The sequence below is a fragment of the Bubalus kerabau genome, chromosome 1 (genome assembly GCF_029407905.1).
Source record: "Bubalus kerabau isolate K-KA32 ecotype Philippines breed swamp buffalo chromosome 1, PCC_UOA_SB_1v2, whole genome shotgun sequence".
Classification (NCBI taxonomy): domain Eukaryota; kingdom Metazoa; phylum Chordata; class Mammalia; order Artiodactyla; family Bovidae; genus Bubalus; species Bubalus kerabau.
Window position 1 is genome coordinate 50,609,375 of NC_073624.1, and position 20,825 is coordinate 50,630,199.

The 20,825-nt window shown below is 44.5% G+C and overlaps 1 protein-coding gene across 1 annotated transcript in view; it reads left to right on the forward strand.

Moving 5' to 3' along the window:
* The window catches only part of SYN3 (synapsin III), a 492,105-nt gene that overhangs the window by 69,752 nt on the left and 401,528 nt on the right, over nucleotides 1-20,825 (forward strand). The gene's annotated exons all lie outside the window — the stretch shown is intronic.

A 20,825-nucleotide genomic window follows, 5' to 3' on the forward strand; every position in this document is an offset into this window, starting at 1 on the left:
CAGGACACATGCTTTGAAATGGCTTCTTTTGGATCATATCCAGTGTGGCTGCCTTTTCTAGATGCTGGGAAGGAGAGGAGAAGCTGGTATCTGAGAATGAGCTTATATGTCCTACAGTATGTATATTTAACATCACATAGGGAGCTTCCTTTAGAGTAGAAGTCAACCTAAGCTGAACCTAAGAGAAGTCTTGGATCACTTCTCTCAGGGAGTTTAGAGGGTAACATGAGATAATTTCCACAGATGGTGTTGTCATGTACACAACAGCTGTGTAGTCTGGACTCAGAAGGGATTAGTGAAAATAACCAATGTCTAATCACGTGCTCACTGGGTGCTGGGCACACGCTAAGTACATCATATAGGTTAGTTTATTTATCTTCATCACTACTCTATGACGAGCAGATGCTCTACCCCAATTCTCCAGATGAGGAAACTAGGGCTAAGAGAGGTTGGGGGGCTTACTGAAGGCCACACAGCTTACCCGTGGCAGAGCTGGAATTCACAATTTGACTCCAGATGCTGTTTTACTTGGGAAGGTGTATCTGGAGAAGTAAAAATCTGAAAAAGACTTGGTGAATTTCTTCTTCTGTGTAAGGACTGACTTGTCCATGAGACTTGTTCTGTGGGCTGCAGACTTGCGTACAGGGTCCTCTGCAAGTGAGCCCTGCCTACCTTTCCTCAAGGTTTAGCTCAGGCATTATTTCTATTCTGCTTCCCCTGAGCTGCTTCTGTCCAAGGAGGGTGAGGTGCCTCTTGACCATGCTGTCACATACCTCATGCATATTTCTATCATTCCATTTACCAGATTACTTTGAAATTAGTTGTTCACCTGCCTGTCACTCCCTCTAGTCTCTGGGCTTATAGAGAATATGGACAGTATCTTTATTCAACCTACAAATATTTACTGAGTGTCTACCATGTGGTGAGTGCTAAGACTAAAAAGGTGATTAAAAACAGATGTAGTGTCTACCTGAAATGGGAGAGACAGATGTTAATCACATAATTGATCTCGAGCTCTCTCTCACACACACACACACACTGACACTTGTACACACTCGCATACATACATGCATACACCACAATTGCAAACTGATCAGGAGCCATGAGAAAAAGACACACAGTGTTACAGTAGCATGGTACCACTGGCCACTTATTCAGGTATTTAGTAGGTGTTCCCAGTAACCAGATACCTAATCTGTGCTCAATAAATATTTGTCTAATAATCTGAAGTAGGGAAAAATGCAAAAGCTACAAAGAAAATATCGGAACTACCGTAAGAACTTCCCAGGAAACAGATTCACCCAAATCTTTGGCATGGTGAGTGACATAGCTACAGCACTAATCTGACACCAGTGATACAGGTGAACGTTAGGTGAACACAGCAGGCCAGCCACTGTCTGAGTTTACCTGCATATGCTTAACCCTCACCGTGACCTCACCAAGAAGTGCTGATGGAACTGAGACTCGAGAGGTCGTGTCTTATGCAAGGCCACCCAGCGGTCGGTCAGTGAAAGAGCTGAGATGTGAGTACTCCAGAAGCCCTGGTGCACCGCTGACCCTGCATCTTAATGCCTGTTTTAGTCTCGTCTCTAGAGCCAAGGCTAGTCACCAGGTATTCCTTGCCCAAGGTCATAGTGCTGGTTACAGTAGAGCCAAGCTTGTCTCCTCCTTGCCAAGTCAGGCTGTGGGAGTTCTCAGGGGAGAAACCTGGCTATGGCAGAGGGCAGTGGCAGACGGGAAGTAGAACTGAGTCCCCTTAAGGGACACGGAGTTGCATCTAGGGGTTTCTGTGTGCATGTTAAAACCAAGAAAAAAAAATTATTATTGAAGGTCAGTTGTGTGCCCTTCATGGCTCTAATGCTTCTCTCACAATGCTATATTTAGTCCTGTTATTGTTCAGATGACAAGACCAAGGCTGGGAGGGGTAAAGTAGGTACTTGAGGGATTAGCAACAGAATTGTGATTGGAACTTGTGCCTGCCTGCTTTCTTTGGCTCACCTGTTGCCCCGCTGGACCTGGAAAAAAGGCTTGCTTCCTCCTGCCTACAGCACTTTTTCAGATTGATTTTCTCAGGGACCTGTTTACCTGTGTTTCTGGAACTTTCTTTCCTCCCTGAGGTTCCCTTCATGAGCTTCTGGATGGGTTCTCAGACTGTTTGAGGTGGAACTGAACCAGGTGACCTCTTCACCCACCCCACCTCAGGGCCTACATTTTGTCCAGACAGAGAGGAGACAGTCAGCCCTCCCCTCTGGCTGCCAGGAAAAGCAGGGGAAACGAAGGGGCTGAACCTCCTGTGGCTGGGCCAGCCAAGTGCCAGGAGCCCCACATTTGCATTCATTGGACAGAACCAGGTTTTGATCACATGTCTCACTTTGCTTACTCTCATACAACCACTTTGGTCTCTCTCTCCCTTTACTCTCTGTGGCCCAGACTCCTTAATGTCTGTGGGAAGCAGGCCAAAGTCTCTCGGTAGCACCAAGGCCCCCCCCAACCAGGCACCGCCGTGGCTTTCCAACTGCCTCTCTTCCTCATTCTGCTCACTGGTGCCTCTGAGGGTCTTTGGAGAGCTAATACTTAATTCAGATGATCTCCTATTTATAGTGACTTTCCCTTAGGTTCTGCATCTTGGTTCCCCCAAATGTTGTTTCTATAAACATCTATCTGTCCATTCTTCCATCTATCTATATACCTGTTTGTCCAGGTACCCATCTGTCTAAAACCTAACTCTTTCCTCACTCCTTTTTCTGGGGAGGGGTTTTAAAATCAGTTTAGAACTAGGTTCCTTTCCCCCCAAATACCTTCATGAAATTTAGTATTTCATAATACCAATAATAGTAGTAATAATAATAAAGTCCTAAATATTAAGCACTTGCTACACACACACACCCCTGATGCTGAGAGTAGGACCATAAAGAAAGCTGAGCACGAAAGAATTGATGCTTTTGAACTGTGGTTTTGGAGAAGGCTCTTAAGAGTCCCTTGGACTGCAAGGAGGTCAAACCAGTCAATCCTAAAGGAAATCAATCGTGAATATTCATCGGAAGGAGTGATGCTAAAGCTGAAGCTCAGTGCTTTGGCCACCTGATGAGAAGAGCTGACTCTGGAAAAGACCCTGATGCTGGGAAAGACTGAAGGCAGGAGAAGGACAGGACAGAGGATGAGATGGTTGGATGGCATCACTGACTCAATGAACATGAGTTTGAGCAAGCTCTGGGAGATGGTGAAGGATGGGGAAGCCTAGTGTGCTGCAGTTCATGGGGTCTCAAAGAGTCAGACATGACTGAGCAGCTGAACAACCACCACCTCACTTTATCCTCATGGTGGCCTTTGGAGTTACCCATTACTATTACAGAAGAAACTAAAGTTCAGAGAGGTCCAGCAATGCAGGTTACAGGATTTGAACTCCTGGCTCCCGAGCAGTCCATACTCTGTAAAACAGATTCTCCTGACTTTGCTAATTCACCCCTCATTTCTGGGATACACATCTGCTACCCCCACCACCCTTCTGTGTGGCTTCTGGTTTCTTCTAATCCTTACTTTAACTGTTCTTTGCTTATATTTATTGGGAAATGACATTAAGAATCTGAAAGTAAACAGGCTCATTTCACTAATTCTTACTACTGCTCTGTAATATTTGTGTGGAGGAAACTTTGTTGCCTCAGAAGATGAGACATCTCAAGAGGGTTTGGTATGATGGACAGAGCTGTGTCTTGGATCAGAAGAGCAAGGATCAAATCCTTGCACCACCTCTTATTACCTATGGAACTTTGAGCATATGACTCCGTGTCCTTGGTTACAGTTTCTTTCTTTGCAAAATGGAGGTAGTAATAGCAATACTACTGTGTTCATCACATTGTAAGATTTGGTTCATTTTAGTTAAATCCAGGAGGACCTTGGATCTGGGTTGACTGATTTGTAAAGGAGGAACTGGCAGATGCATGGAGTGTTTTCTACCTGCCAACTCTCCCCCAACAGACACCACTGCTCGATGAAGGCAGGCTTAGCTTAGGGCAGCTTCATCATTCTCCGTGCAGCAAACAGAGCTGGCAGCAAGATGAAACTCACTCGGTAGCCCCAAAGGAACTTTCAGTTCTCACATTCTGTGGGTTTGATACGAGCCTACTTAAAGAGGATGGTAAATTATGGATGAGGTGGTTGGATAGCGCCAGATGAGCTGAGTTGGTAAATATACGATGGAAATAAAACCAAGACCCACCATCAAGAGAGTGCTGAATTCTATTCTGGCAATCTCTGGAGTTGTTCACTAGAGCAGCTATTTTCCAGTTGTGCCCCTAGAGCCCTGCTGTTCCACAGAGGTACCTGGGGTTGCAAACGTCAAGCATTTTGGAAGAAGAGAGATGGGGAGAGAAAGGAGGAGGAGAAAGAAGAGGAAGAGGGAGAGGTGGAGAGGAGAAAAGAGAAGGGAGAGAGCTTAACTCATTCCTTCTCTGCATCAGTAATTCTCAACCAGGGGTGATTTTGCCCCTGGGGGCCATTTAGCAATGCCTGGAAATGTTTCTGGTTGTCACAACAGGGGGATGCTGCTGACCTCTATGAGAAGAGGACAGGGATGCTTCTAAACATCTTATAGTACACAAGACAGCCTTCCATAACAATGAATGAATTATCCAACTCAAAAAAGTCAATGTGCCAAGGTTGGGGAACCCTGTACTAGATTGAAGCAACTCCAAGATGATTCCTTGTGTGCAGGGAGCCCTGTGGGCCCCTAGAGACAGGAGGTGGTACTTCAGTTTATGATGATGTGGGCTTCCCAGATGGCTCTGAAGAAACTTCACCTTCCCTTTTCCTTTTACTCATCACTAAAGGCCTCGGACAGAGAAAGGGCAGGGACCTTCTCATTCATTCTTACAAAAATGCTACAGCAGAGGTTTCTATGATTTCCCCAAGATCCCACAGCGAGGAAGTTCCAGAATGAAATAGACACCTCCTGCTCTTGAATCTTTGTAACACAGCGCACCTCAGTCAGTGTGAGCCCTGGTTGTGCACCCAGCAACCTGCAACAGAGGCCCAAAGCCAGGTGAAACCCTAAAGGGCTGGACCAAGCCTGGTGTTGTGTAGGGACCTGCGATTTGTTATAGTCGAGTATGATAAGACATGCAGACACAGAAATGACTGTCATGAAGGAAGAAGTGTCTCGTACTCATAGTCCCCTAAAGCAGAGGCACAGAATACCACGATGTGGGGATCCCATGGGGAAGCATCATGGCCAGTCTAGAGGCAGAGGGAGCAAGGGGAAAATGTGGGCAAGAGCCTTTATTATTGTGGTTCCACTGAAAGGAAAAGGCAAGGCATGGTAAGCACATTTGGATTGACTAATCTGAATAATTTCAGCAGGCTCTGGGGTGTAGGGGCTGTCCCTGGTTGTCTGGCACTTGGCCCTGGGTTGTTGGGGGTCAGGGGAGATAGTGGCTCAGAGTGAGAGCCTACTTGTTGTTGCTGTTGAGTCACTAAGTCGGGTCTGACTCTTTTCCACCCTGTGAGCTGCAGCACGCCAGGCTTCCCTGTCCTTCACCATCTCCTGGAGTTTGCTCAAACTCATGTCCATTGAGTCAGTGATGTTATCTGACCGTCTCATCCTCTGCTGCCCACTTCTCCTCTTGCCCTCGATTTTCCCTAGCATCACGGCCTTTTCCAATGGGTCATCTCTTCGTATCAGAGCTCGGTAGAGAAGGTCATTACAGTATGGGCTCTGGATGGTTGTCTCACATTTGACAGGTAGTCTCTATGGCAAGTCTTTACTTTCTCCAGGTTCTGGCTAACTCTGTGAGAGGTGGTCCATCCAGGTTCAGTGAGCCTGAAAGATATGAAAGCATCAGAATACAGAAAATAAGACCTGGTTAGCACACCTCTCTAACCCCAAAGCCTCACCATACTGCTGCTTTTTAACCATCTTTTGAAATGAACTCTTTTGTTTCTAACTAAGTCTTATATAAAACCCAGTATTTAAGCAAATTACAAAGTAAAAATTACTCTTCTGTTTGATGCAGAGCTTGGATGACTCTGAACCTTTGAACCACCAGAAAGTATCCCACTCCATAGACATCCTCTTTAGAAGAGATTCTCAATCTCTCCATCCTGCTGCTCTCCTAGCCTTGGGTTCTGCCATGGGTTGGAAGACTCCTAGGGGAGTATTTGAGAGCAGGGATCCTGTAGCCAGATAACTTGTATTTGTATTCTTGATCTATCACCTCCCAGCTGTGTGGCCTTGGGGAATTATATTTAATCTCATGCCTTAGTGCTGCCAACTATAAAGTAGGCATAATGATAGTATCCAGGAGATGGTGAAGGACAGGGAAGCCAGGAATGCTGCAGTCCATGGGGTTGCAAAGAGTAACACACAACTTAGTGACTGAACAACAACAACAACGATGAAAGGACCTACCTAATGGGCTACTGTCAGAATTAATACACGCAAAGCCGTTAGAACAGCGCCTGGCACATAGTACGTGCTTAACCATTATACGTTGTAATCCTAATGTAAATATAATTAGTGATATTAGATTACAAACAGTCTATATTATAATGTTGCTGCCAGAACTACCAAGGTCACACATACGCTTTTCAGTCCTCTTGCTACTAGCCGTGCTTAGTACTATCACTTCTTCTGTCTCTTCCTCTCCAAAGACTAACACCCCTGCTTCTCCTGCGTTTCTTCATTCCTGCTACTTCTACCATTGTACCCACTGGGATAACCATTGCCCCCTCTGCTGCTGGGCATTGCTGCCATCAAGTGAAAACAATGTCAGCTAGATCCTGAGGGTCAAAGAAGGTGTGAAGGAGCAGAAAATGATAGGAGCCACAGATGGGCCACCATGAACACGTTCAGTTTCGTACCCTCTTCGAACTTCCCTTGCTCCAAGTTTAGGGGAGGTTAGTAATAAAGTCCCAGGCCTGTGGGGCCATTATTGATGAAGTTGTACAGTGGTTCTACAATTGTGTTGTGTTTTTCCTGAGCCTGCAGGGTCAGAAATGGCCCATTACAGCTCTTGGTGGCCCTGGATGTGTAGATACGCTTATGACTCAGGAATGACATTGGTTCAGCAGCTCATAGGGGCTGCCTGCCTCCGGAATGTGGACAGAGAAGCCTCCTCACCTTTGCTTCCCTGCATGGGAGTGCATAGACTGCAGGGGGCTCCTCTCCCCTGACTCTGACCCTGGCAATCCCCATTTGGGGATTAGATTCACGCTGACTCTGGGCTCTATCTGGGTCACACTGTCTTGAAACTGCTGTGGCCTCTTGGGAAGAAAAGGAACATCTGAGAAAGGAGAACTCGGCCTTTAAAAATGTAAGTCTCTATTGAGGAAAAGCAATTGTGAAAACAGCCCTTTTGCAAGGAGGAAAATGGCTTTGGGTTCCCCTTTCCCAAGCTCAGCCTTAATTTGGAGATATTTCACAGTGGCCTTTTGAAGGGGTGACCAGTTCATACCAAGCTGCCTTAAATGCTTGGAGCAAAAGCCTGTGGGGACTTGCAAATCAACTCCGGGAAGAGAAATTAGCTGTGTCTTGTCTCAGAACTCCCGAAACCGGCTCCAAAGTAAACACATAAGCTGTGCCGGCAGGGAAAGCATGGCCCCTTTTTCTTCTTCATTTTAGAAACTCCATGTGTGCATTATTTTAAATAGGCGCCAGCACACGAGGCCCTTTTAACAAGATTGAAAACAGATGGGGCCTTAAGCTGTTCAGTAGCTCTCAGAAACTGACATGGGAAGTGCTAAGCCATCCTGTGTCCAGGCGACATTCGTATTCTTCTTGAAGCACAAGTCTGGCCAGGCCTCTCATTCCCAGGGAGCAGGAGTCTGCTTCCTGCATCAGGTGTGTCAGCAGGGGAAGGAAATATCTCCTTTCACTGCATTTACCCGTGTTTGCATTTACTTAACCCTCTGGCAGCCTGAAAGAAGAGAGGCTTGTGCTAGCCTTGAGACCCCATGCTTCTGGAGATGAGAGCATTGGGTTTTATCATTCATGGGATTGTTACTCCCCACAACCCATGGCTCTCCAGAGGCTCCCAATCTCACTGTGAGTGATGGCCAGAGTCCTTCGCATGGCTATACACCCTTCATGGTTAGACTTCCCTGGCCTTCTTCCTGCTCTTGTCTTTCTTGCTTACTTTGATCCAGTTACACTGGCCTTCTCACACAGTTCCCTAAAATCAAACACCAGGAAACAAGTGTTGATGAGGATGTGGAAAGATTGGAACCCTTGTACATTGCTGGTAGGAATGTAAAATGGTATAGCTGCTACAGAATACAGTATGGTGGTCCTCAAGAAGTCAGACAGAATCACCACATGACCCAGCAATTCCACTCCTGGGTATATAGCCAAAAGAATTGAAAGCAGGGATTCAAACATGTTTGTTAGCCCATGTTCATAGCAGCATTATTCACAGTAGCCAAAAGGTAGACCTAAAACCCAGGTGTTCATTGATAAATGGGTAGACAAATGTGGTATATCCATACAGTGGAATATGATTCAACCTTTACAGTGAAGGAAATTCCGACATATGCTACAACATGGACAAACTTCAGGTCAAATAAGCCAGACGTAAGAGGATGAATATTGTAAGATCCCACTTGTATCAGGTACCTAGAATAGTCAAATTCATAGAGACAGAAAGTACAGTAGCAGTTACCAGCAGTTATGGAGAACGAGTTACTGTTTCTTGGACACGAGGGTTTTGTTGGGGATGATGAAAAAGTTCTGTGGTTGGATGGTGGTGACGGTTGCACAACAATGTGAATATATTTCACGCCACTGATTTATACACTTAGAAAACAGTTAAAATGGTAAATCTTACATTGCAGTTATTTTACCACAAAGAAACAAACTTTGAAAACCTCAGGCAATCACACCCTGCCTTGAGCTTTTGCTTTTCTGTTCTCTCTGCCTGGAACCCTCTTTCCCAAGGTATCCACACGCTTATGCAGATTCTTCGCAGCTGTGTCACCTTCTCAGGGGTACTCGACAGCCCTCTCTGAAATGTACTCTCCACGCACACTTCTCAGTCACTCTGTGTCATGTCACTTGCTTCATTTTTCTTCACAGCATTTAGCACTCAGAGTGCTGACATTGTGGTCCTTCTGAAGTGTCCAGCACTAAGCTCAGGCTGTAGGGGGCAGCAGGGACTCCATGTCTGGGGTTTAAAACCGGCCATGTTTTCTGAGGCCCAAGCAGAGGGAGCAGCAGGCCCTCATCTTGGCGCAGGGCTTTACCCTGGTCCCTGGATGTGTGGACTGGATCAAGGGAAGGAAGGTAAGAGGAAAGACCCCTGGGAAGCAGCTCTAGGGAGAGAAGGTGAGGCCCAAACTGTGGGTAGCAGTGGGTAGAAAAGGAGGGTTGAATGGTTTTTTCATTTCTACAGCACTGAAATGGTGTTGGACGTGTGAAATGAAAACCAAATAAAGGAAAGCATGTTAAGGTAGGATAGAACATTTTAATTTCTCAGAGCTTTGATGGATGAGATGTTCTTGTCATCACAAGTTTCTGTTTGGGAAAAAAATCTACAGAAATAAATTACATCAGCCCGACTTAAGCTCCTTCAGTATCTCTGCTCACCATACTCGACAGCGTCATGCCTGCTTCATCTCAAGGCTCATCATCCCACCCCGGGCAGCTCTTCCCAGAGCTCCAGCCTCACCGCCTCACCGTCAGCATCACACCCACCTGTGATACAGCTGCCAAACATGGACTCTGCTTCTGCACCTCGATCTCCAAGCCCCTGAACCCATCCATCAACCATCTGGAAAAATACGGGGAGACATTCACATGTGCTTTGTTTAATCCTATAAACACACATTTCTGAGAATTCAGCAGAATGGCACTTACACCTGTGGAACCCAGCGCGACAGTGAAGAGAAGTAGGTGTCAAGGGGACACGATTCATCCTTCTTTAATACGTAGCTAGGTTGTGGTCTTAAAATCTCTGAACATTTGCCCGATCTGTCACAAGTTCGTTGCAGGTGGCAAAATTCATTCCTAGGTCTCTCAACCTTATAAAAGCTCTGGAAATGGGGAGAGATGAGGCTCTGACGGTCCTACCATTCTGGGGCCATTCCCACCCCTTAAAGCTTCTTTCTCCCCCTCCCCTCCCCCTCCTCTTTCCCCCATTCTCCCCCCACCTCCTCAATCCTCCTCCCCATCCTTTGTCTCCCCTTCCTCCCCCATCTCCTACCCTCCTCTTCCTCCCCCTCCTCCCTCCCTCCTTCAGCGAACACTTTCTGTCCTTCGGACATTATCAGAAGCTCTCCCTACCCTTCAGTTTTTCCCTGGCAGAGGGAAAATGACAGTGGATGCTTTACTTTGATTCTCAGATGCTGCTGTTTCAGTCTCTATTCTTGGCACAATAGTTGCTCATTAGTTGTTAAGTTAATGAAGTAATGGATGCCTTGAGTTCAGCTAGCTTTGTGATCTTGGCCAAGTCATTTTCTCTGTTTCTCATCCACTAATGAGAATGCTAATACCTACTCTCGTATCAGGAGGTCATTGTAATGATCAAATTAAAGAACATAAATGTGATATCTAACATTGATTATTCATTTTTCACTTAGGCACTTTGCTAAGGACTCTTAAGTAGATATTAATTCCATTTAATGGAATCCATTAATTGCAATGCTCACACCTGCCCTAGGAAGGTACCATTCTTAACCTCATTTACAGATGAGGGACTGAGGCTTAGAAAGGCTGACTTGTCTAAAGGTGCACAACAAGTAAGGGGTAAAGCTTTATTCAATCTCATGGGGTTCGATTCTAAAACCTTCACATGCCAGCACTTTGTAAACTGCAAGTCACTGCTACTGATTTTTAAAAAAATAATATGGTGAACTCCAACTAACTTTGGATATTTTATTACTTGAACATTTAGGAATGTAGGTTTTGTCATTTTATTTGTCTCTTTTATGTGTATTTTGACATGTTTTTATCTCTCCCTTACCTGCCTTCTATACACACATGCACACACACAGAGGAATATTAAGATTTTTTTGATGAGCAGAGGTGCCTTTGCATCTGCCTCCACAGCTGGGTGTTTGGCATGGGAGGTGGGCAGTACTGCCAGGCAGCTCTCACTGACCAGTGGCCCAGACCTTTGCTCAGATCCCTGGTACTGCTTCTGCACAATATTTCCTCCTCTGGAAAGGTCCATTGAATGAGTCTTCAGACATTCAAAGTCTGTTTTGTCTGCAAGGTGAGTCTGTACTGGTGGAAAAGAGCTCAGCCCCGAGATGCCAGCCAAGGAAGTCACTGAGCCCACCAGGCCTCAGAGCTGAAAACATGGCCTATGCGCGAAACCGACAGGAAGCAGTTCTTGCTGAGAGCAGGCTTTGGGCCGCCTGCCAAGTACTTGCTATCAGCAGGGCAGTTAGAAGGAGCAGAGTGGTGAAAGAGGGACCTGTGGACTTCCCCAGCAGATGCTGCACACTGATGTGGGAAAGACACAGGAAGGTGTAAGAATTAGAGCTCTGCGAGTTAAGACTCAAGTCACCCCAGATAAGCCACTTGGTACAGTGTGAAGGGTGTCAGCCTGGGTTTGGACCCCAGGATGTATCTTTGGACAAAGTTACCCTGCTTCCCTGGGCCTCACCTTTGACATCTGCAAAATGGGCATCTGTTCATTCAGTGATATTCACAGAGCACCTGTGTTGTTTCCCCAGACACTGGTTTAGGTGCTGGGCTAGAGCTCTGGGCAAAACAGACAAAATCCCTGCCCCTGGAGCTTCCATTATAGTGAAATAAATGGATGATTAAATATTCACTTGGGATGGATGTAAATATTTACGTCAGAGGGCGGTGAGTGCTGTGGGGGAAGATTAAGCAAGGAAATAGCTTGGAACACAGCAGGTGCTTTGTAGGAAGGTGCCACTAGGGGCGCCAGGGAGCAGAGGTGTGCTGCCAGGTCTCAGAAACAAGGTTTAGAGGCTGAGGGATTGGAGGTTGGCGTCTGCTTCCTGTGCTTGATAATGGGAAAGAGGCCAGCATGGCATGGCGATGACAGAGTGAGTTGAAACAGGGGCAGACAGGGAATGGTGGAAGGAGGTGTCAAAGAACCTAAATCTTGTAGGAGTTCACAGCCTGCGTAAAGCTTGGGTTTTCTGTGTTTAATGTTTTATTATTGTTGCTGCTGTTGTTTATGCTTTTAATGAGTCTCTATAAGACCCTGTGAAAGAACTTAAGAAGAAGAGACTCCCCTGGTAATCCAGTGGTTAAGACTCCATGCTCCCAATGCAGGGGGCCCGAGTTCAATCCCTGATCAAGGAACTAGACCCTCATGCCACAACTAAGAGATCCTCCATACCGTAGCGAAGATCCCAAGTGCTGCAACTGAGACCCAGTGCAGCCAAGTAAATTTAAAAAAGAAAAAAAGAAATGAAGAAGATCACAGTGCATGCAGAATGCTGATTTATTTTAAAAGGAATTTGTTAATAACACACTTTCCTTCCCAAGAGTAAACATAACAATCTGTTAGGGATTAGGGTGGAATTTTGATGAAAACTTGCTAGAGGACTCAAGAATGCCCTAATCCTACCTTGACAATTACTACCACCACCCCTTTTGTAGGTTCCTAAAGTAGACAAAAACACAGGAGGAAGAGCAAATAAGTTTTAGAGGGCCTAGGCCCACCACCCCTGTGCAGGGTTGCCTGAATCAGCTCCAGACCAAAGCAGTGCAGCATCTTGCTGCTGCTGCTGCTAAGTCGCTTCAGTCGTGTCCAACTCTGTGCGACCCCATAGATGGCAGCCCACCAGGCTCCCCTGTCCCTGGGATTCTCCAGGCAAGAATACTGGAGTGGGTTGCCATTTCCTTCTCCAGTGCATGAAAGTGAAAAGTGAAAGTGAAGTCACTCAGTCATGTCTGACTCCTAGTGACCCCATGGACTGCAGCCTACCAGGCTCCTCTGCCCATGGGATTTTCCAGGCAAGAGTACTGGAGTGGGTTGCCATTTCCTTCTCCGTGCAGCATCTTACCTGTCTTTAAAGCCACATGTCCCATTTATGAGTGTTACTTACTAAATGTGCTAAGTTGCTTCTATTGTGTCAGACTCTTTGTGACCCTATGGACTGTAGTCTGCCAGGTTCCTCTGTCCATAGGATTCTCCAGACAAGAATACTGGAGTGGTTTTTCATGCCCTCCTCCAGGGGATCTTCCAACCCAAGGATCAAACCTGCACTCTTATGTCTCCTGCATTGACAGGTGGGTTCTTGACCACTAGTGCCACCTGGGAAGCCCTGTGAAAGTGAAGTCGCTCAGTCGTGTCTGACTCTGCGGCCCGTGGACTTGTAGCCCACCAAGCTCCTCCGTCCATGGGATTCTCCAGGCAAGAATACTGGAGCGGGTTGCCATTTCCTTCTCCAACTTACTAAATACGTATTGCTAAATAATTTTGAAGTACCACAAACACAGTTACAAAAAGAGAGCAGGACATCTGGGTCTCCTTGGAATCAGAGTTCAGTGCTGCAAACTCATGGGAGAGAAGGTGGCTGAGAGCAAAATGGATGCTGAGGGTGGCTTCTCTGAGGAGCTACAAGGCAGGAGAGAGGAAGTTAACATGAGGACCACCCAGTTCGGCAGGCACTCAGCTGCAGAGAAGCAGAATGTCGACTCCAGAATCACACATGATTGCCTGGTTTTCAGCCCAGCAATGACCTTGCCCACTGTTTAAGGCAGCATTATGATGTCCTGAGCACTAGATTAACAGTTCCTCCTTATGAGGTGAGAAAGCGTAGAGAAAAGGGCAGAGGATGAGAAGTTGTTCTAGCATTAGGAAAGGTCCTGGAGGCTGCCCACCTTCTGCCATCAGCCCAGTATCTATGTGTCTCTCTTGTCTCTCTCTTTTACCCTCCTGCAAATTACAAAGGGTGTCTAAGGCCTTGGAAAGGGGCAGACTGTAAGGGTTTAAGGGTACAGTCTGGACCAGAGATAGGTCTTCACTAACAAGAATTTCCAGTATCTTATCAGCCTCCCTTGGATTCCAGAACAATCTGTCTGCCAGCATCTTGTCTTTCTCAGGAACTCTGGACAACAGCTCTTTGTGTTGAAATCCCCCCTCCTTCAGTCAGGCTTCACGGTCAAGGCTGATAGCTGCTACCTCCACATTCCCACACATTTTCGGTTTCTTGTGTACATTCCAGTCACTCATCCAATTCCAAGTCCCAATTTCAGTTTCTTTCGCATTGATCTGTTGGCCCAATAGCATCCTTCAACTTACTATAATAATGATGATTGCAATCACCATTTTCTACTCCATCATCAACATCATTATCATTGCAAATGCAATTATCGGTAACTAAACATGAATACCCCATGCTTTCAGTGATATTATCTGCTTGGCATCACATACTTTCTAGGTTCCGATGAGAACCCATGAAAGACTCTCAGGAAACTGAATGCATTCCATCTTTTTGTGTGTGATGTGCACACTCATGAGTGTGTGTGCACGTGTGTTCCTGGAGCTGGACATGTATTTAATTATAAACAGGTGCTTGTATTTCCTTGTGATAGAGGGTGCTATAGAAGAGGTCTTGTTAATGGATATGATTCCAACCATAACTGGCACTGATAATAGAGTCTGGAACTTAGAAAGTGCTATGTAAATACTTGTGGTTAAATATTTATCACTCTCTTATAACACAGCCCTTCGTGTTTCCCAATGGTCTCCCAAGGATGACTATACCCTAATCCCTGGAATCTGTGAAAATGATACTTAGAAGGGAGATGACGATGTGATTACAATTATGGACTTTAAGAAGAGTATCTCTGCTTATCCAAGTAGGCCAGTCTGACCACAGAAGCCCTTAAAAACAGAACTTTCTCTGGCTAGAGAGGAAGATGTGACAAAAGGGAAGTCAGAAAACTTTGGAGAATAAGAAGGACTTGACATGCCATGACAAGTTTGAAGATGGGGAGTACAATGTGACAAGAACTGCAGACAGCCTTAAGGAGCTCGGACAGTCTCTCAGCTGAGATCAGCAAGGAAGTAAAACCTCAGTCCTATAGCTGCAGAGAGCTCAATTCAGCACACTTGGAAGCAGATTCTTCCCAAAACCTCCCAGAAAGAGTCCAGATGGCTGATACCTTGATTTTGGCTTTGTGAAACCTAGAACAGAAATCAGCTGAGCTAACATGGACTTCTGATGTGTATGGAGCAGTGAGACAATGCATTTGTGTTGTCTGCAGCTGTTATATTTGTGATAATTTGTTGTGGCAGCAATAGAATACTAATACCCTGTAGAGTACCGTTCCTTCACAGGGAGTTCAAAATCCTCAGACTTGGCCTCCCACTCACTTTTCTAGCTCTGTTCTATTGTGTTCCTCCACATACTCCATGCTCCAACAACAGAAGGCATCTCACTGCTTCATTGCCCCAGAGCCCTGTGTCTCAGCTGTGCTTTTGTTCATGAAAACTTAGATTGGGTCTTTCTCCTCCTTTCTACCTGGAACCACCCTCCTCCTTGCTGTGGTCTAGTGGATCTGGCAGTGGGGCAGTTTCAGAAGGTGAATTATTTAGCATATGTAGGTATTGTAGTTGTCCATTCATCTACAAAGTATAAAAATAACACTTCATTCCACAAGTACGTTTTCAATACCTCCTGTGTACCAGGAACTGGATATAAAGTGGTAAACAGCTTTCTAATAAAAGTATGATTGCTTGGCATTTCTTTTTCATAAGGTATGCTGTGGTAACAGTATTTTCGTTCCATGATCATTGGGAGACACTGGTTAAGAAAGAGAGGTGAAAATGAAACAGACCATGGACATAATGGACTCAGCTGATGATAACTCATTTTGAAGATGAAGAGGATTAAAGTGGAGAGAGAAAGAGGGATTTGCCTAAGGCCATACACTTGGTCAGTGTTAAATCTGAAATTTAGATCCCTTGACCCCAGACCTCAAACCAGTTTCTTTTCCACTATTCTTTGATTCCTCCATGTAGATGCTTAATAAAAGTCATAAACAGAAAAACTCAGATAGTCCAGCATTTTCAGGTATCATTGAGATCAGTGTTGAAAACCTCCCACACCTGGTTTTAACAAGTGTAACAAAATACAAAGACCTTACATATGCTGCTGTGAAAACCTGCCTGTCTTTAATGGTGTCCATGACCCAATAATTTCACTCCTAGGAATATACCCATAAGAAATGAGAGTGTATGTCCATCAAAATAGATGTAGAAGAATGGGCATAACAGCTTTTTTAATAGCCAATGACTAGAAATAGTCCAGGTGTCCATCATCAGCAGAACCAATGAATGTATTATTGTACAGGAGGGCATGGCAACCCACTCCAGTATTCTTGCCTGGAGAATCCCATGGACAGAGGAGCCTGGCAGGGTACAGCCCATAGGGTCACAAAGAGTCATACACGACTGAAGAGACTTAGCACACACCCCTGTGCAGGCATTGAAGCACTACACAGAAATAAAATGACTTATTCTAAGCCCAACAGCATTAATGAATCACACAGATATAGTGATGAGTGAAAAAATGCAAATACCAAAGTATATACTCTGAGATTCATATGAAGTTCAAGAACATACAAAACTAAGCTATAGAAATAGAAGATACCAAAGTGGTAGCATCATGGTGTGAAAGTTGATGTCAGTTATATTGAAGTTGACAGAGTACTCAGGGAGGCTGGAATTGTTACCAATTTTCATCTTGATATTGGTTGCTCATGCTAAGTTGCTTCAGTTGTGTCCAACTCTTTGCAACTCTGTGGACTGTAGCCCGCCAGGCTCCTCTGTCCATGGGCTTCTCCAGGCAAGAATAATGGAGTGGGTTGACTTTTCCTTCTCCAGGGGATCTTCCCAACTCAGGGATCAAACCCACGTCTCTTATGTCTCCTGCGTTGGCAGGTGGGTTCTTTACCACTAGCACCATCTGGGAAGTTGATATTGATTATGTAAGCACAGATCAATTAAGATCCATCAATCTGTAAAAATTTGTGAAATTTAATTTAGCTATCCCTCTTTTTTTGAGGCATTCTTCTAAGGTTTATAATAGCTTTAATTTATCAAGATCTATGAGTTTGAGTAAACTCTCTGAGTTGGCGATGAACAGGGAAGCCTGATGTGCTGTAGTCCATGGAGTCGCAAAGAGTTGGACATGACTGAGCAACTGAACTGATCTTTAAATAATGTTATACCACTTTATATACAGTGTAAGGACCTTGTAGCAGTACATTTCCATTTCCATCTTTGTGTTCTTGTTACACATTCTACTTCTGCATGTGTGATGAACTCCCATAATTCATACTATTGTCTTGCAGTCAGTTATTCACCTTGAGAAGCAGAGAACTACACTGACACAAAACGAACAGACTTCCTTCCAAGTCCGAGAGTATTTACAAATGTACTTTTTATGGCAAAATGTAAAGTGAAAGTGAGGTGCCTACAGGCATGGCAGACTGTAACAACTTGACTCTAATTCAAATTAAGAAGTCTTTGAAGAAAAAAGTCATCAGAGCACAGGCTCAGTAGTTGTGACACATGGGCTTAGTTGCTTCGTATCATGTGGGATCTTTCCAGATCAGGGATTGAACCTGTGTCTCCTGCATTGACAGGTGGAGTCTTCACCTTTGAGTCACCAGGGAAGCCCAGCTGTCATTCTTTGTTCCCCTCTGATTGCTTTGAAGGTTTTCTGTTCATCACTGGTTTGTTAGTAAGCTGATTATTATGTACGCTGGTATGATTTTCTTCATGTTTCTTCTGCTTGGGAGTCGTTAAATTTCTTAGGCCTGTAGGTTTATAGTTTTCATCGAATTTGAAAAACTGAGACTGAGGGGAGCTTCTGCGAAGTTGAGAAAGCTCTAGGTAAACTAGGACAAATTGGTCATCCTAGATCCAGAGCACACTGTGATCCAGGGCTCGTTTAGCCCCACTACTAAAGTTTTGAGAACTCAACTCTTACTACAAAGCCTTTACACTTACCTGGTGAGAACACGAACTATCCCCAGCCTTGGGTGTGTTCTGGAGTATGAGTCTACTCTTTTCTGATAGTTCTGTCACTGGCCCTGAGAAATTGCCTTTCGTGCATGCTCATATCGGTACGCAGCCAAAGACTTACAGATCTGCCTGGAGGCCTTTTTCTGTACAGTTGTATCTTTACTCTGCCCTGCAAATTCTAGCCACCTCTGCTGCTGCTGCTGCTGCTAAATCGCATCAGTCGTGTCTGACTCTGTGCAACCCCATAGATGGCAGCTCTCCAGGCTCCTCTGTCCCTGGGATTCTCCAGGCAAGAATACTGGAGTGGGTTGCCATTTCCTTCTCCAATGCATGAAGGTGAAAAGTGAAAGTGAAGTCGCTCAGTCATGTCCGACTCTTCGCGACCCCATGGACTGTAGCCTACCAGGCTCCTCCATCCATGGGATTTTGCAGGCAGGAGTACTGGAGTGGGGTGCCATTGCCTTCTTCAGCCTCCCTGAATTCTAACATTTGTCTCTTCAGCTTAGTCAGACTACGGGCACTGACTGCATTCTCCTACACCTGAAAACTGCCTCCAGGCAGTCAGCTAGGGCAGTCACAGAGGTAATTTCATGTGTTTCCTTTCTGCAAGGTCATATTCCTACAATGCCTGTTGTTCAGTGTCTGAAAACTATTAATGTATTTTGTCTGGCTTTCCAAGTTTAAGATGAGAGTGTAAATATAGTCCCTGTTACTCCATTGTGGACCTAATTAAGCAGAAATCTTTACTCTTTATATTGTATGCCTTCATATTTTAAGAATTGTTTATGTTATAAATATTTGAAAAGGTTTCTCTTTTTCTGGTTATACCCTTTTTTATGCATTTCAATTTACTCTCACTAAGACAGTTAAGTATTTGAATATAATAATGATAGCTGTTTATAGAGATCTTCCTCCTATGTATGTCTCAGCTCTGTGCTAGGTGTCTCATATACACTATCTTGAATCTTCACTAACCACTGATATCATTGCCTCCATTTTAGAGATGTCAAAACTGAGATTCTAAGCAGTCAGTAACTTGACCAAAATCATCAGATGTTGAGCAGTTACTTTTAAATGTAGTTTCTTTCAATATTTATTTATCTATACCACCATGCCTAGTATATAGTAAAGAGACATCACATTAGAAATAATTGGGACCAAAATGTCTTTGAGGTCAAAAGGTTAACTTACAGCAGAAAATGCAGAAATATGACTCTCATAGTAGTGCTTTATTTTGTGTGTGTGTGTGTATACGCATTAAGTATGTGTTTGCTGAAGTGGATACAGGAGCCTTACCTTAAACCAATTGACATTTTTTGAACCCTGACGCCTTTGCATGCAATACTAAAATTGGATCCAATTTCCAGAATTATTTTATTACATTCCTAGGATTATTGTAACAAATTACTACAACTTTGTGGCTTAAAATAAATTATCCTCTCAGAGGCCAGAAATTGGAATCAAGGTGTCAACAGATCTGTACTCCCTCTGAAGACTGTGCTTCCTTGCTTCTTCCACCTTCTAGTAACTCCTGTTGTTCCTTGGTTTTGGGGCAATGTAACTCCAGTCTCTGCCTCCATCTTCATACAGCCTTCTTTCCTGGGTCCTTCTGTCTCCCCTTCTCTTCTTTTATAAATACATCTTATTATATTAGGGTCCACTCTCATCCAGGATCTGAGAGCCTTAATTATATTTGCAAAGACTCTGTTTCCATACAGTCACATTCACAGGTATCAAGGGTTGGGACTCGGACATATCTTTTAGGGGAATCCATTTAACCCACTACAGTCTATGAGAGCTCTCCAGGCCCTGATATTTAGGATTCTACCAGCAGGGTCATCATGCTGTCTTGAAGGAGAGATGGTTGGATACTTCTATGTTTGTTTTCATGGTTGTTGAAATTTTTAGAAAGATAAAATTGGAAAGTGCCATTTCTTTGCTACTCCAGCTATCTGTGCTTGATCTAGCAGAGGCTTGCTGCCCTATAACCCAGGAATCTACCTCCTAAAATTACTCATAAACTATGACTAGGAGACAACTGCAGACACTCAGATCTGAACCAGATGAACTTCTGACTTGTATATCCAAGCCCGAGGGTGTCTTCTATCCAGGTAGTTCTCTTTCCATTTGAGCAGCAAGATAGCCTCTGGATCTTTGCCATCTAATTGGAGATTTTACCATCCAAGATTCTGACTCACTTCTTTTCTTCGTATATCTTGTGTCCAGCAATTCTGTGTTGCAACTTTCTTTTTTCTCCACACAAGCAACTTTTCTCGCTAATTCTTCTTTGTAATCTTACCAATGAAATATCTTGAACATGATGGGCTGAATTTTTAAGGCATTAGATTTAATAACTGGGTCATTACCACTGTTTACCAACCTGGCCTCATTACAGAGCTCTTTGCTTTTCACCTTTCCACAGCATAATGAGGTTATTAATTAAAACAAGAGACACAAGCACTCTGGATTTGCTTTAATGCCATCTGGGAAGATAGCTAGGTCTTTGGTCATAATTTCTGGTAAATGATTCCAAGGGGATACATTTAAATCACCATGAAATGATATTTCCCTTCAATGTAAACTTGTTTTTCTCTTTGAGTGGTTTATTTTTAGGTCCCTAAAATTCCCAGTTGCAGTCTACCTAATGCCTTATTTAGCTAAACAGTGGGGACAGTGGGGTGCTGCAGTTAAAAGACAGGCTGGAGCCAAACTGCCTGGGGTTAAATCCTGGCTCTGCTACCTACTGTGTGACAGTGTGCAAGTTATTTGATCTCTCTCTGCCTTGGTTTTTCATGTAGACAAGTATGAGGATTAAATGAATTCATACGTATAAAATGCTTAGGACAGTACCTGGCAAATAGTGAGCGTTGC